The sequence below is a fragment of the Mytilus californianus genome, unplaced genomic scaffold (assembly GCF_021869535.1).
Source record: "Mytilus californianus isolate M0D057914Y unplaced genomic scaffold, xbMytCali1.0.p SCAF_8, whole genome shotgun sequence".
Lineage (NCBI taxonomy): Eukaryota > Metazoa > Mollusca > Bivalvia > Mytilida > Mytilidae > Mytilus > Mytilus californianus.
In genome coordinates, this window is record NW_026262734.1 from 95,516,332 (window position 1) to 95,529,112 (window position 12,781).

Below are 12,781 nucleotides of genomic sequence, written 5' to 3' on the forward strand. Positions count from 1 at the left end.
GTTCCTTATATTAACACACAAACTTTTCTGAAAGGGAAATTCCAACTAGATCAGAAGAAAGTAGTTTGTGATAGAAAAGTGTCGTCCAACAAATTCACATTAAAAGAGTCCTTGTATTGTCTAAAAGTTACACAAGGGTAAAACTTAATGCCCCTCCTCCGCTGTGGCAGGGGAATAAACAATCTGAAACATGTAATTCCACGTGGAAACTTCTAATTCAACTTGGTTCCAGAATTATCTGTGTTTGCTGTGTTCTTTCTAATTTCATAAAAATACATTGTAAATAAATATGCATAAAAGATGAAATGGATTTACATGCAATTGATTTTATTATTTGTTCTAATGTGGGGCTGTTTCACCACTGCTTTCCCAGTAAGCACAAAAAAATAGAAAAATGTTGAAAAAATATTGTAGAAAAATATCAAAATCATGCAAAAATGTATGGCGTTAAAAATATTTTCAAAACATTTTCATGATACTTTTAAAACATCATTAAAATGTTACTGAATTTTGACGACAATTTTTGTAAAATGTCTTATAAATGATTTGAATGTGTTTGTTAATCAAATATCCCTGAAACATATTTAAAACATATAAAAATTCATTTCTGCAGGATAAAATGTTTTGAAAAAGTTCAAAAAATATTTTTTAACAAAATGTTTTAATTATCTTCATATTCTCAAAAAATCATTAAAAAATCATTTAAATGTTATTTGAAATATCATTATAAAAATGTTTTCTAACATAATCTTTCAAGTCTTTTTATAAAATATTCAGAAACATATAAACAATGTTTAATATCAGAGACAGATTTAGGAGTTGGGTGCCTGGGTCCCCCCTTTATGGCCCTTATGGAGCTTCATTTATGGTAAATCCAGATTTTTTTATTACTCTCAAAACTTTGTCTAGTTTGGGGCCTGATGACCCCTTTTAATGCCCCCGCAACTGAAAGTTGGGGGCATATTATTTTACCCCTGTCTGTCCTTCTGTCTGTCTGTCCGTTCGTCCCATTATGGGTATATAGTTATTCATCACAACTCCTCCTACAGTTAGAATCCTAGGAAGTTTTCAATTTGCTGTCTGTTTGTACATATATTGAAGATGTGCATGTGGTTATGGTTTTGATTTTTATTGATATTTGCCCTTTTGGGAGATAGTTGAACTTTGTCATTTTTGGGGTATAAGCGGTTAAATGTTATAGTTATTTTAAAATAACACTTTGCATCTACGGGGGCATCAATTGTGTCTCCCAGACACAATAATATCTCAAAGAAAGTCCTACATTGACTTTGTTTTAATACAGTTACTTCAGAGTGGAGTGGGGGGGGTAACTTTATCTAGATTCAAAATCCTGGATCCACATTTGAGAAAACAACTGCCGTCAGAAATGATCTTTACCCCACATCTCCTTTTAAATTTGTCTGCATGCTGTTGATGCCGGCTTAATCTATATATATTTTGTCTATTTTTGTCGGGTTAATGTCTCATTGACAAACCCCAATATTTCCTGTCTTAGATATCAATTTTATTGAATAGTCCATTTTTTTGTATTTTGCACTGAACACATGAAAAAGAAGATGTGGTATGATTGCCAATGAGACAACTCTCCACAAGAGACCAAATGACACAGAAATAATTACAACCATAGGTCACCGTACAGCCTTCAACAATGAGCAAAGCCCATACCACATAATTTGTTTCACTTACATAGAGGTATTAATTTTTATACGACCGCACAAAATTTGTTTGGGATCGTACAATGGTATGATGTCGTCGTCGTCCGAAGACACATTGCAATTGGTTTCCGGACAATAACTTTAGTTAAAGTGAATGGAACTTTATGAAATTTTTTAAGAAGATTTAATAGCACTAAAGGAAGGTTGGGATTGATTTTGGGGATGATGGTCCCAACCGTTTAGGAATTTGGGGCCCAAAACAAGCATTTTTCTAGTTTCAGGATAATAACTTGTGTATAAGTATATCGACTGCTCTGAAATTGTACCACATTTTAGGGGTTATAGGGCCAACAGTTTAGGAATTAAGGGCCAAAAAGGGGCCAAAAACAAGCATTTTTCTAGTTTCCAGACAATAACTTGTGTGTAAGTATGGATCTCTCTGACATTGTACCACAAGGTTCCATATAACAAAGGGAAGGCTGGGATTGAGTTTGGGGTTAATTGCCCCAAACATGTAGGAATTAGGGGCTAAAAACAAGCATTTTTCTAGTTTCCAGACAATAACTTGTGTGTAAGTGTATGGATCTCTCTGAAATTGTACTACAAGGTTCCATACTACAAAGGAAAGGCTGGGATTGAGTTTTGGGGTTATTGCTCCAAGGGGGGGGGGGGGGGTTCAAAAAGTTGGGGTGGGGGGAATTTTTTTCACAATTTTTTTTAAGGGATTCATATTTTTTTTCAAAATTTTTAAAATTTCGAATTTTTGAAAAGTTTCAAGAAGAAATCTTCAATTGCACAGTATTGCGCAATGGATTTATAAGATCTTTGACCACATTTATTTTGTGTCAGAAACCTATATTATGTCAAAAATTTGATTACGATCCAAATTCAGACAGTATCAAGCTTGAATATTGTGTCCAAATTTGCCCCAACTGTATAGGGTACGACCTATGCGGTCGTATCAGGCTGCACTCAGCAAAGTATTTTATTTCAGATTATAAATATCCTCATGCATTTCATTTGGTCCAGCATTGAACAAATTTTTTCTTAGAAGTGTTTTTTTATCTTTTGTTTGATCATGTGTAGCATCTGTCATTTTCTGTCTGAACAGCTTTTCGATGGTTTTCTTTGCTGTCTTGGTCAACAATACACAAGATAACAACAATAAGAAATGCAAAATTTTTATTTAATTTTGTCATTTCACTGTTCTTTTTCAATTTTTCTTTTGTTCCATTCTTTTTATTTCTCTTGACTTCTGCTGGCTTCTGTAAAGAAAATGTTAACAGATTAGTCCTGTTGTTTAGTGAGTAAACTAGTGGAGATAATTTAAATTTCATCAAATTACACAAGAAAATTTTATTTTAATCCAGTCTGGTTTCATAAAAATTTATATTGAAAAGCGATATCTAATCAGTGTGGCTGGATTCGGAAGGTATACACGTACATCTGTGGAGTTTCAGGTGTATTATTATCATACGAGTCTGTAACGGTAGAGTTCACCAGTACTAAAATAAAACTGTACAGTACCATTTTCCCAACTGAGATTAGGACCTGTAACCTTTACTTGGTCTTACAAAAAATCAACTCCTTAATGGTAATTGTATATTTTAACACACATACATTTTTATACGACCGCAAAAAATTTTTGTGGTCGTATATTGGTATGACGTTGGCGTCGTCGTCGTCCGAAGACACATTGGTTTTCGCACTCTAACTTTAGTTAAAGTGAATTTTACCATAAGGTTCAATACCACAAAAGGAAGGTGGGGATTGATTTTGGGGGTTATGGTACCAACAGTTAAGGAATTAGGGGCCAAAAAGGGGCCAAAAATAAGCATTTTCTAGTTTTCAGACAATAACTGTGGAACGGTGTATGGATCTCTCTGAAATTATACTACAAGTTTCCATACCACAAAGGGATGGTAAGAATTTGCTTTGGGGGGTTATGGCTCAAACCGTTTAGGAATTAGGGGCAAAAAATGGGGAAAAACAAGGTTGTCCTGGTTAATGGACAAATACTTTAGTACAAAACATAATTTAAAGCAGTGTAAGGGAGATAAATCAAATACATTATTGAAATTATCTCCCTTACACTGCTTTTAAATTATGTATAAAGTAATGGTTAATGAACAATTAAGATACATGTAATTTAAAACAGTGTAAGGGAGGTAATCCAAATACAACGTTTTGGTTACTTCCCTTACACTGCTTTTAAATTATGTTTAAAGAAATGCATATTTATAAAGGAAGACCAGTAAAAATATCTGCAAATGTTGCATCTTTTTTTTTTACAAAAAAAATCCATATGAAAGATTTGGCACTATATTTTAAATTCTATTATAAAATAGATTTAGTTAGCACTATGGTAAATTTAAATGGGTAGTTATGGTTGCAAACTCCATTGGAAATTTGAATTGAGATTATGACCATATCTTGAGGGAAAGAATTTTTTGGGGGAAAAAGGGGGGGGGGGGGGTAAAAAGAAATTGTGGGGGGTCAATTTTTTCTCATTTCAGATTTCAGAAATTAAAAAGAATTATTCTTCAAATATTATTTTTTTTTCAAATTTCAAATATTGAAAAATTTCAAGAAGTAATCTTTAATTGCACAGTATGGCGCATTAGATTTGTAAAATCTTTGACCACATTTATTTATTTGTTATGCCGAATCTAACCGTGTATTTAGATTTTGAATTTTGGGTCCAGTTTTCAAATTGGTCTACATTAAGGTCAAAAGGGTCCAAAATTAAACTTTGTTTGATTTTAACAAAAATTAAATATATGGGGTTCTTTGATATGCCGAATCTAAACATGTATTTAGATTTTTGATTTTTGGCCCAGTTTTCAAGTTGGTCCAAATTGGGGTCCAAAATTAAACTTTGTTTGATTTCAACAAAAATTAAATATATGGGGTTCTTTGATATGCTGAATCTAACCATGTATTTAGATTTTTTAATTGTGGACCCCGCTATCAAATTGGTTCATGAGGTCAAAAGGGTCCAAAATTAAACTTCGTTTGATTTCATCAAAAATTGAATTATTTGGGGTTCTTTGATATGCCAAATCTAACCATGTATTTAGATTTTTAATTTTGGGTCCTGTTTTTTAAATTGGTCTACATTAAGGTCCAAAGGGTCCAAAATTAAACTTAGTTTGATTTTAACAAAAATTGAATTCTTGGGGTTCTTTGATATGCTAAATCTAAACATGTGTTTAGATTTTTAATTATGGGCCCAGTTTTCAAGTTGGTCCAAGTTGGGGTCCAAAATTAAACTTTGTTTGATTTCAACAAAAATTGAATATATGGGGTTCTTTGATATGCTGAATCTAAACATGTATTTAGATTTTAAATTTTTGGCCCAGTTTTCAAGTTGGTCCAAATTGGGGTCCAAAATTAAACTTTTTATTATTTCAACAAAAATTGAATATATGGGGTTCTTTGATATGCCGAATCTAACCATGTATTTAGATTTTTTATTTGTGGGCCCCGCTATCAAATTGGTTCATATTGAGGTCAAAAGGGTCCAAAATTAAACTTTGTTTGATTTCATCAAAAATTGAATTATTGATTGATTGATTGATTGTTGGTTGCTTAACGTCCAGTGGCAAATATTTCATGCATATTCAGGACGAGAACAAGTTCACAATAAATACAATAGGTAGGTTCTGTAATAGATTAAGGGATTGAGGTCGGAGAAATTTAGACTGCCACGGGAAATGAGGGTATATTGGATAGGGACAGAAATTTAGCCTTGCAACAGGTCACCTACGGACCCCTCAAAGAGTTGTTGCAAGGGTTCTTAACGTGCGAAGAGCGTGGCACTCTCTTTACACGAGGCATCGGATTTAACGTCCCCATTCTGACCGGAAGTGGCTGCAAATTTGTACATCCCGCACAGCCAAACGGACGCCCCACTTTAGCAAGGGTTTTACTGCCGGTCGGAGGAAGACTAATGGTGACCATACTTCTATTCCCCAGTCACCCTTGGGGGCAATTGAATTATTGGGGTTCTTTGATATTCCAAATCTAACCCTGTATTTAGATTTTTAATTTTGGGTCCCGTTTTTTAAATTGGTCTACATTAAGGTCCAAAGGGTCCAAAATTAAACTTAGTTTGATTTTAACAAAAATTGAATTCTTGGGGTTCTTTGATATGCTGAATCTAAACATGTGTTTAGATTTTTGATTATGGGCCCAGTTTTCAAGTTTGTCCAAGTTGGGGTCCAAAATTAAACTTTGTTTGATTTCAACAAAAATTGAATATATGGGGTTCTTTGATATGCTGAATCTAACCATGTATTTTGATTTTGGACATTGGACCATAATAGGTAAATTAAAAAAATTCAAGTTCTTAGACCACATTCTTTCTGTGTCAGAAATCTATGCTGAGTCAAATATTTAATCACAATCCAAATTCAGAGCTGTATCAAGCTTGAATGTTGTGTCCATACTTGCCCCAACTGTTCAGGGTTCGACCTCTGCGGTCGTATCAAGCTGCGCCCAGCGAAGCATTTTATTGTGATATAGATTGAGGCTATAAAAGGATAAATACCTTCACACAATCTGCTCCTCCAGAATGTTTTGAATCTAAGCTTATAAATTTTGGCTCTTCTAATTGATTCTACAAAAGATAAAAAAAAAGTCAAAATATTAAATAAAATACAGTCAAGAAAAAATCACATAGTACTAGTCAGCCACAAAGGTCACAACATTCAAAAATGAAAGAAAATTCAAACAAGAAAACTAATGGCTTGATTTTAAATTATAAAATAAGACAATAAAAAAACAAATATATATGTATATATATCAGAAATTAACCAACTATAACTAATAAATTAAAGGCTCCTGACTAGGATTGACACATTAACAATTATCTATCCTACAAAAAATATATCTGGCCTGGCCTTGAAGGGCTAGCGATTAATCACAGGCACTTGTCTCAGAAAATTTTTTCCTATAACACGTGTTATATTAAGGTATATAGGAAGTTGTTTTTTGAGACAAGTGCCTGTGCGATTAATCATGAAAACTATATAATGAATATATTGTCTTTCATGGTTACAAATACCTACCAGTAGAAAATGTCTGCAATATTTCACTATTTTATATTACTTTACTAACTAATACATTGTTGATGACGCTGAAAACAGCATACCTAATATATGCTATGTCTTGCTTTTGGACTCTGTCAAGGCAAGACAAAAAGGAAAGAAATCAATGATTCAAGTTCAAATATATTGATTGATTGTTGGAATCTTAATGTCCAGTGACAAATATTTAATGCATGTTCCAGCCAAAGTTTAATTAAACAAGCTAAGGAATGGTTTGAATTTTTTTAAAACATGTAGGTAAAGATTTTTTATTAAAGTACTATTACATAGATTAAATTCTGCTTGCCATGAAATATTTGAAAAACAAGATATCATGTGGATTTAATGGTATAACTAATGAAATTTTGAAAAATTCTTGTATGCTGAATGTTGGGCATGATATGTATATAAAATTATAAAACATTACTTTTTTCTTAAAAATTAATAAAATTTTCTCTCTAGCAAGAAGTTCTTATTGGAGAGAAAATTTATTTAACCCATATTCAAAGGAAGATGTTTTAATAGCCCTTCAAACAACAGAGGTATAACCCTTTTTACTAGTTTAGGAACATTTTTTTCTAGAGTATAATAGTTTAGAAAACTATTTAGAATCTTATAAGATTATCTGCCAAGAACAGATAGGATTCAAAAAGGACGTAGAATACATGTATAGGGACCACATTTCTAAGTTTAAAAAATATTTAGTTGGGTTAGTTTTCATAATTATGTTCTAATCAATTTTGCAGAATTTGAAATTATTCCATATATAAATAATTCCTTGTTTGAACATGAATTGCAAATAAAACTTCATTATAGATGTACATATCTTTTAAAATTTCCAAAAATGGCCCCATCATGTTATATATAAAAAGTTTGCAGAGAAGGGCCTTTATATTTTTTTTACAGTGTCTTTTTTTTTAAGTTGATGAAGCTGAGACATATTAAAAGATTTAAAGCTTAAAAATGTAGAATCATGTCTTGTTTAAAAGTGGTATTGGGAGGATTTAATACTTTCCTTGTGTAATTGTCCCATTTTCAAAAGTAATAAATTGTTTATATATAACTGGGCCTCATAGACTATTAGTATAATAGTCCCAGTATATAACAAGTTAAATTTAATTTTCCCTTGCCCAGTCTGCATGGTCTGTACCACATTTCATGGCCAACAGATAATATCTGTATAGAACCCCTATTTTTAATTATTATTATACAAAATCATTTAAATGTATCCTAGAAAGTTTAACTATATATTCATGACTATTGATATGTCCAGTGGGGTTTTTATTTTGCTTTTTTCTAACTTGGGGTACATGTATTAATAATTTTGTCACTTGGTATTTCTCACTAAATATTTCATATAAAATTGCATTTCAAAAGATTATTTAGGGGACATTTCTGATTTGATTTTATGCAACTTGGTACCAACAGCAGAATAATTATTTGTTTATTTTCATTTTCTTCTGAGATAAACATAAATATTATTGTCTATTATAAACAATCTTGCTATATATGTCATATATTTATATTTCAACCAAATTAAATTGTAAAAAAATAGTATATGTGTTCACATCAGGAGAAAATAAAAACAACAGACATTGACAGATGACAAAGCTATGACAAAACAAACAAATACTCTTTATATACAATTCAGCGTTTTTCAACACATTATTTGTAAAAATACAACCATAAATGCCTCCAATAAACGTCTTTTTATATGAAATATATAGCCCAAAAATGTAGGTGACGAAAGCTTTTTGGCAATGTACTGTAGCGGCGTTTCCGCTTATAATAGAAGAAATCTCAATATTTTTTAAGAACATCGTTTACCTTTCTATAAGATCTATATTTCTGTCTCTTGTGTCATCTCCACGTAACGTTAGTTCTGGAACAGACCAGGTATTGTAATCATCAGATGCCATTGTTTACGTTGTAAATACAGATGCAAGCGTTTTACGTGATTGAAGCGTTCAAGTAACCACTTATGGAACCGCAGCGCCGCCACGCGTGAAAAGTCGTGAATGATTCCTATTACTGCAAACATCTAGAAACAAAAAAGCATAAAGATGTAATAGGTTTATTGCAGTTTTGTGAAGAAGAACAAAGTACAGAGACAAATGATGTGTGGCAAGAGAACTTCAACATTGACAGTGACAGTGCAACTAAACAGGAACTCGATGACTCAGAGATTTTTACAGACGACTACTTCCCTTTCGCCAACAGGCTAGAGCTACTGCTCTACGTGTTACGTGGATCAAAATATCACTGTATAGTAAGCGCTTTTATAATCATATATATTGCAATCTTCAATCTTGCAATCATGGTTTCCGGTCAAGCAAATTAGTATCAATCCCGGGGGGGTTACTGACTATCCTTTCGGCTATAACTGTGCCGACAGCACTTGCCAAATCATACCCTGTTCCTGAGACTACTATAACACACTGTGTTATAGTAGTCTCCGCCTGTTCTAACTAGAAAACATTGAAAAATATACCCTGTTCTAAACAGATATATTGAAAAACATACCCTGTTCTAGACACGCCCAAGAAAATGACTCTGTTCTAACCAGCAGGACATGAAAAGAAACCCTGTTCTAACCAGCAGGGCATTAAAAAGCGACCCTGTTTTGCGGCACACTCGTACCACTAAAAATATAGGATTTAACCCCCCCCCGGGGTATCAATTTCCAAAAATACACTTTATATGGATGCATAAAAATATGAAAAAATCTTGCACTGAAGTTTCTTTATGATATATAAATGCATTTCAAGAATTGGATAAATATTATTTTTCACCAGTAATTCGTTTCATATGACTTTAAGAAGATGTGGTATGATTGCCAATGAGACTATGAACTCATCCTGATAGTGATAATTAAATGACAACAACTACTTGTCTAAGCACAACCTTCAACTATGAGTAAAACTAATGCATCAAAGTAAGCTATATCATGATAGAAGGCCCAGAAATGACAAATAATAAACAATAGAAAAAAGAAAATTAATGGCCTGATTTAATTTATACTGTACAAAATATTAAAAATGAAAAACAAATATGATGTATAATTTAACAGCCAAAAAAGATGACCACTAAAATTGTGAACTACATGCATGCAGACTTCCACATACATGAAGTTGCTGGTTAACCAAACCCTTCGCCAAACCTGGAACAATGGTGTACATTGCAAAACTTTCTATTTTTAGGATCAAGAACTTTTTAAGTTTATTTTACACATAATCAGAGTAGGAGTTGAAGACAATATAAAGAGTATTCCTCCATTCCATAAGATATGGAATCTTGACATTGAAGGATTAGAACTTAAACCATCAGTGGTAAGATACATGTAATCTAGCTGTTTTGACAAATTTGCTATTTTTAGAATACTTTTAATTGAAAATGGATAGTAATGAAATTTTCCCTACAAATGTATGTATGTTATAATGTACAATGTATTACTTATTTAAAAAAAAATTGCCATGATTTTACCACTACAAATTTTAGATGAACATCGAAAAGTCAGAAAGAGAAAATTCCATAGCACAATCACAAATTGCTAATATGACCATGCAAAATTTTCAACAAAAAACCAGAAAATTATGATACTAAGAATTTCAGAGAACTTTTCAATATCTTACAAAGCTGTAAGATAAATATAATTATGCCATATTTGTCATTTTTTTTGGTTTATTGCTTTGTGCATGAATTGTGCAGTTAGTTTCCTTGTTTGAATTATAATAATGGATAGATTATAAAATGATAGGGTTTGGAAATTAATATAGGGACCAGGAGAGGCAATTTATATTATTATACCTTACATATATTACAAACAATTCTATTGGGTAACACCTTATCACGTGACATGGAATAATTCAGTTAATTTTCATTTAATTGCAAGGGGGGACGAATAACCCTTAAAATTTACACCAGCAATGAATGACCCTATCATTCACCGGCGAATAACCTTTTGAGTGTCTAGATTTGCACTTGAGTTATCTCCCATGAAAATGACGTCACAGACGTAAATAAACAAAATGGCATCGTTCACGTTACACTGACAGCCTATCGAGAGACGAGGAAATAAGGCTTTGGACATGAATAGAGTGCCAGCAGCCAATGATATCTCTTATAAACGGTCCTTTTCAGGGCCATCAATATTTTACAAAAAGATTCTACCTTTGTTGTACATTCGAGAAATTCCAGAACACAAATGTATTTTCAAACCTCAGCTTGTGTTTGTTATGTAAAGAAGATAGTAAGTGTTCTAAATGCCCTTCCACTGTTAGTTCGGTATATCATAAAACAATTGTGGCCCTTAGAATCCATGAATATCCAAAATTGTCAACCCTTAAAAGTTATTTCACTTTGGGCTGCGCCCTCATTGAAATAACCTTCTTGTGTTGACAATTTTGGATATTCACCTTTTCAACGGGCCATAATTGTATATTGTTTAAAGACAAACTTTAATGTTATTTCTTTCAGTCTTCTAATAAGGGTTTGGAAATTAATATAGGGACCAGGAGAGGCAATTTATATTGATTAAAGACAAACTTTAATGTTTTTCTTTCAGTCTTCTAATAAAGATACCGACAAAGACATCTTTTACATAAAGCCATCTAGTATAATTGAAATGCAGCTTTCAAAGAAAAACACAGCAATACAGTTACAAAGGTAGTTCATAATGTTATTTTTCTATTATTCTTTATACCAGCCTACCACTTAATTGTTTCATCAGCTTTAAGTTATTTAAGTGTTATCTTAAGTCTAAAAGAGAGGTGAAAGATACCAAAGGGACATTCAAACTCATGAGTCAAAGATAATGGCTATAATAGAAAAATACTCAACAGTCACAAACAATTTAATGGTTCTTTGAAATTTTTTATTTATTTATAGAAAAGAAAGTTAAGAATTTTAAAAATATTGAAATATGTACAGATTTTCTTTACATTTATCAAGATTTAGTTGGGCAAAGCTTGAAATGAAATACTGGTAAACTACCATGTAATATACTATTTCAAGTCTTGATATTTAGATGTATCATAAGCAGGGGTCAAAATTGGCGCTGGTCTGGTGGACCGAGACCAGTAGAATTTGCGTTGGACCAGTAGATTTTGTCAGCTGGTGGTCCGGCGGACCAGTAGACATTTGTCGATAAAACTCCGATTGCATCCCAAAATCGGTTTGTTTGCAAACAATTTTACCTGCAAAATCAATTACACTGTACTGGCGGTACTAAGTATTACAATTGATCAAGTTAATTAATATCGTGAGCGTCCTTCACAACAACACAAAATGTGGAAATTTTTGGAAGGACATCTCGACAAAAAAAATAAAAAAGTGTCTTTCAAGAGGAAGATTGGAATAAAGTTTAAGAAATTGACAAAAGGAAAGGTTAATATAAAAAATCCTTGGAAAAAGATCGTGAATTGTTAAATTATATAGTCGATCGCAATGTAGTGAATTAAATAACAAGTGAAAAATTTGTCCCAGCTATTCAAATGTGGCATTTCTGGGCAGCGCTCCAGACAACCCAGTCAGGCGCCCTATGGTCGTCGTGAGGATTGTGATGATATGGAAGACAATGTTGACATTTTTTCTGTTCTTGATACTGATTTTGATAAAGAAAATCATTGAGATTATCAAAGCCATTATCAAAATCAGGATGGAGATTCTCTCTTTTTCTTGTCTAACATATGTAAAAGAAAGCATGAAAATAAAAGTAAATATCTATCATTTATATTAGTGTTTGTCAAATTAATGTCATTTTTGCAGGACCAGTAGATTTGCACCCGGACCAGTAGATTATTCAGTCCACTGGTCCGGCTGGCCAGTATACATAAAAGCTTAAATTCGACCCCTGATCATAAGCCAAAGATCAAGACTTAGTGACTACCATGTACTTCATCAATAATTAAAACATCCTATACCCAATGCTGAAGCCCAAATTTGGGTTATATCATCAGGTCACATGTTTACCGTATCATGTCAAAAAGTTTACCGTATCATGTCAAAATGTTTACC

General features: G+C 32.5%; 1 long non-coding RNA gene across 1 annotated transcript; it reads right to left on the bottom strand.

Annotated features, from left to right (window-relative positions):
• Nucleotides 1-2,626: 2,626 nt before the first annotated feature.
• On the bottom strand, nt 2,627-8,690 carry LOC127713069 (uncharacterized). The gene is made up of 3 exons (XR_007987446.1): nt 8,594-8,690; nt 6,229-6,297; nt 2,627-2,941 (listed from the first exon to the last, which is right to left on the bottom strand). It is a non-coding gene; the product is annotated as an uncharacterized LOC127713069 (long non-coding RNA).
• Nucleotides 8,691-12,781: the final 4,091 nt, after the last annotated feature.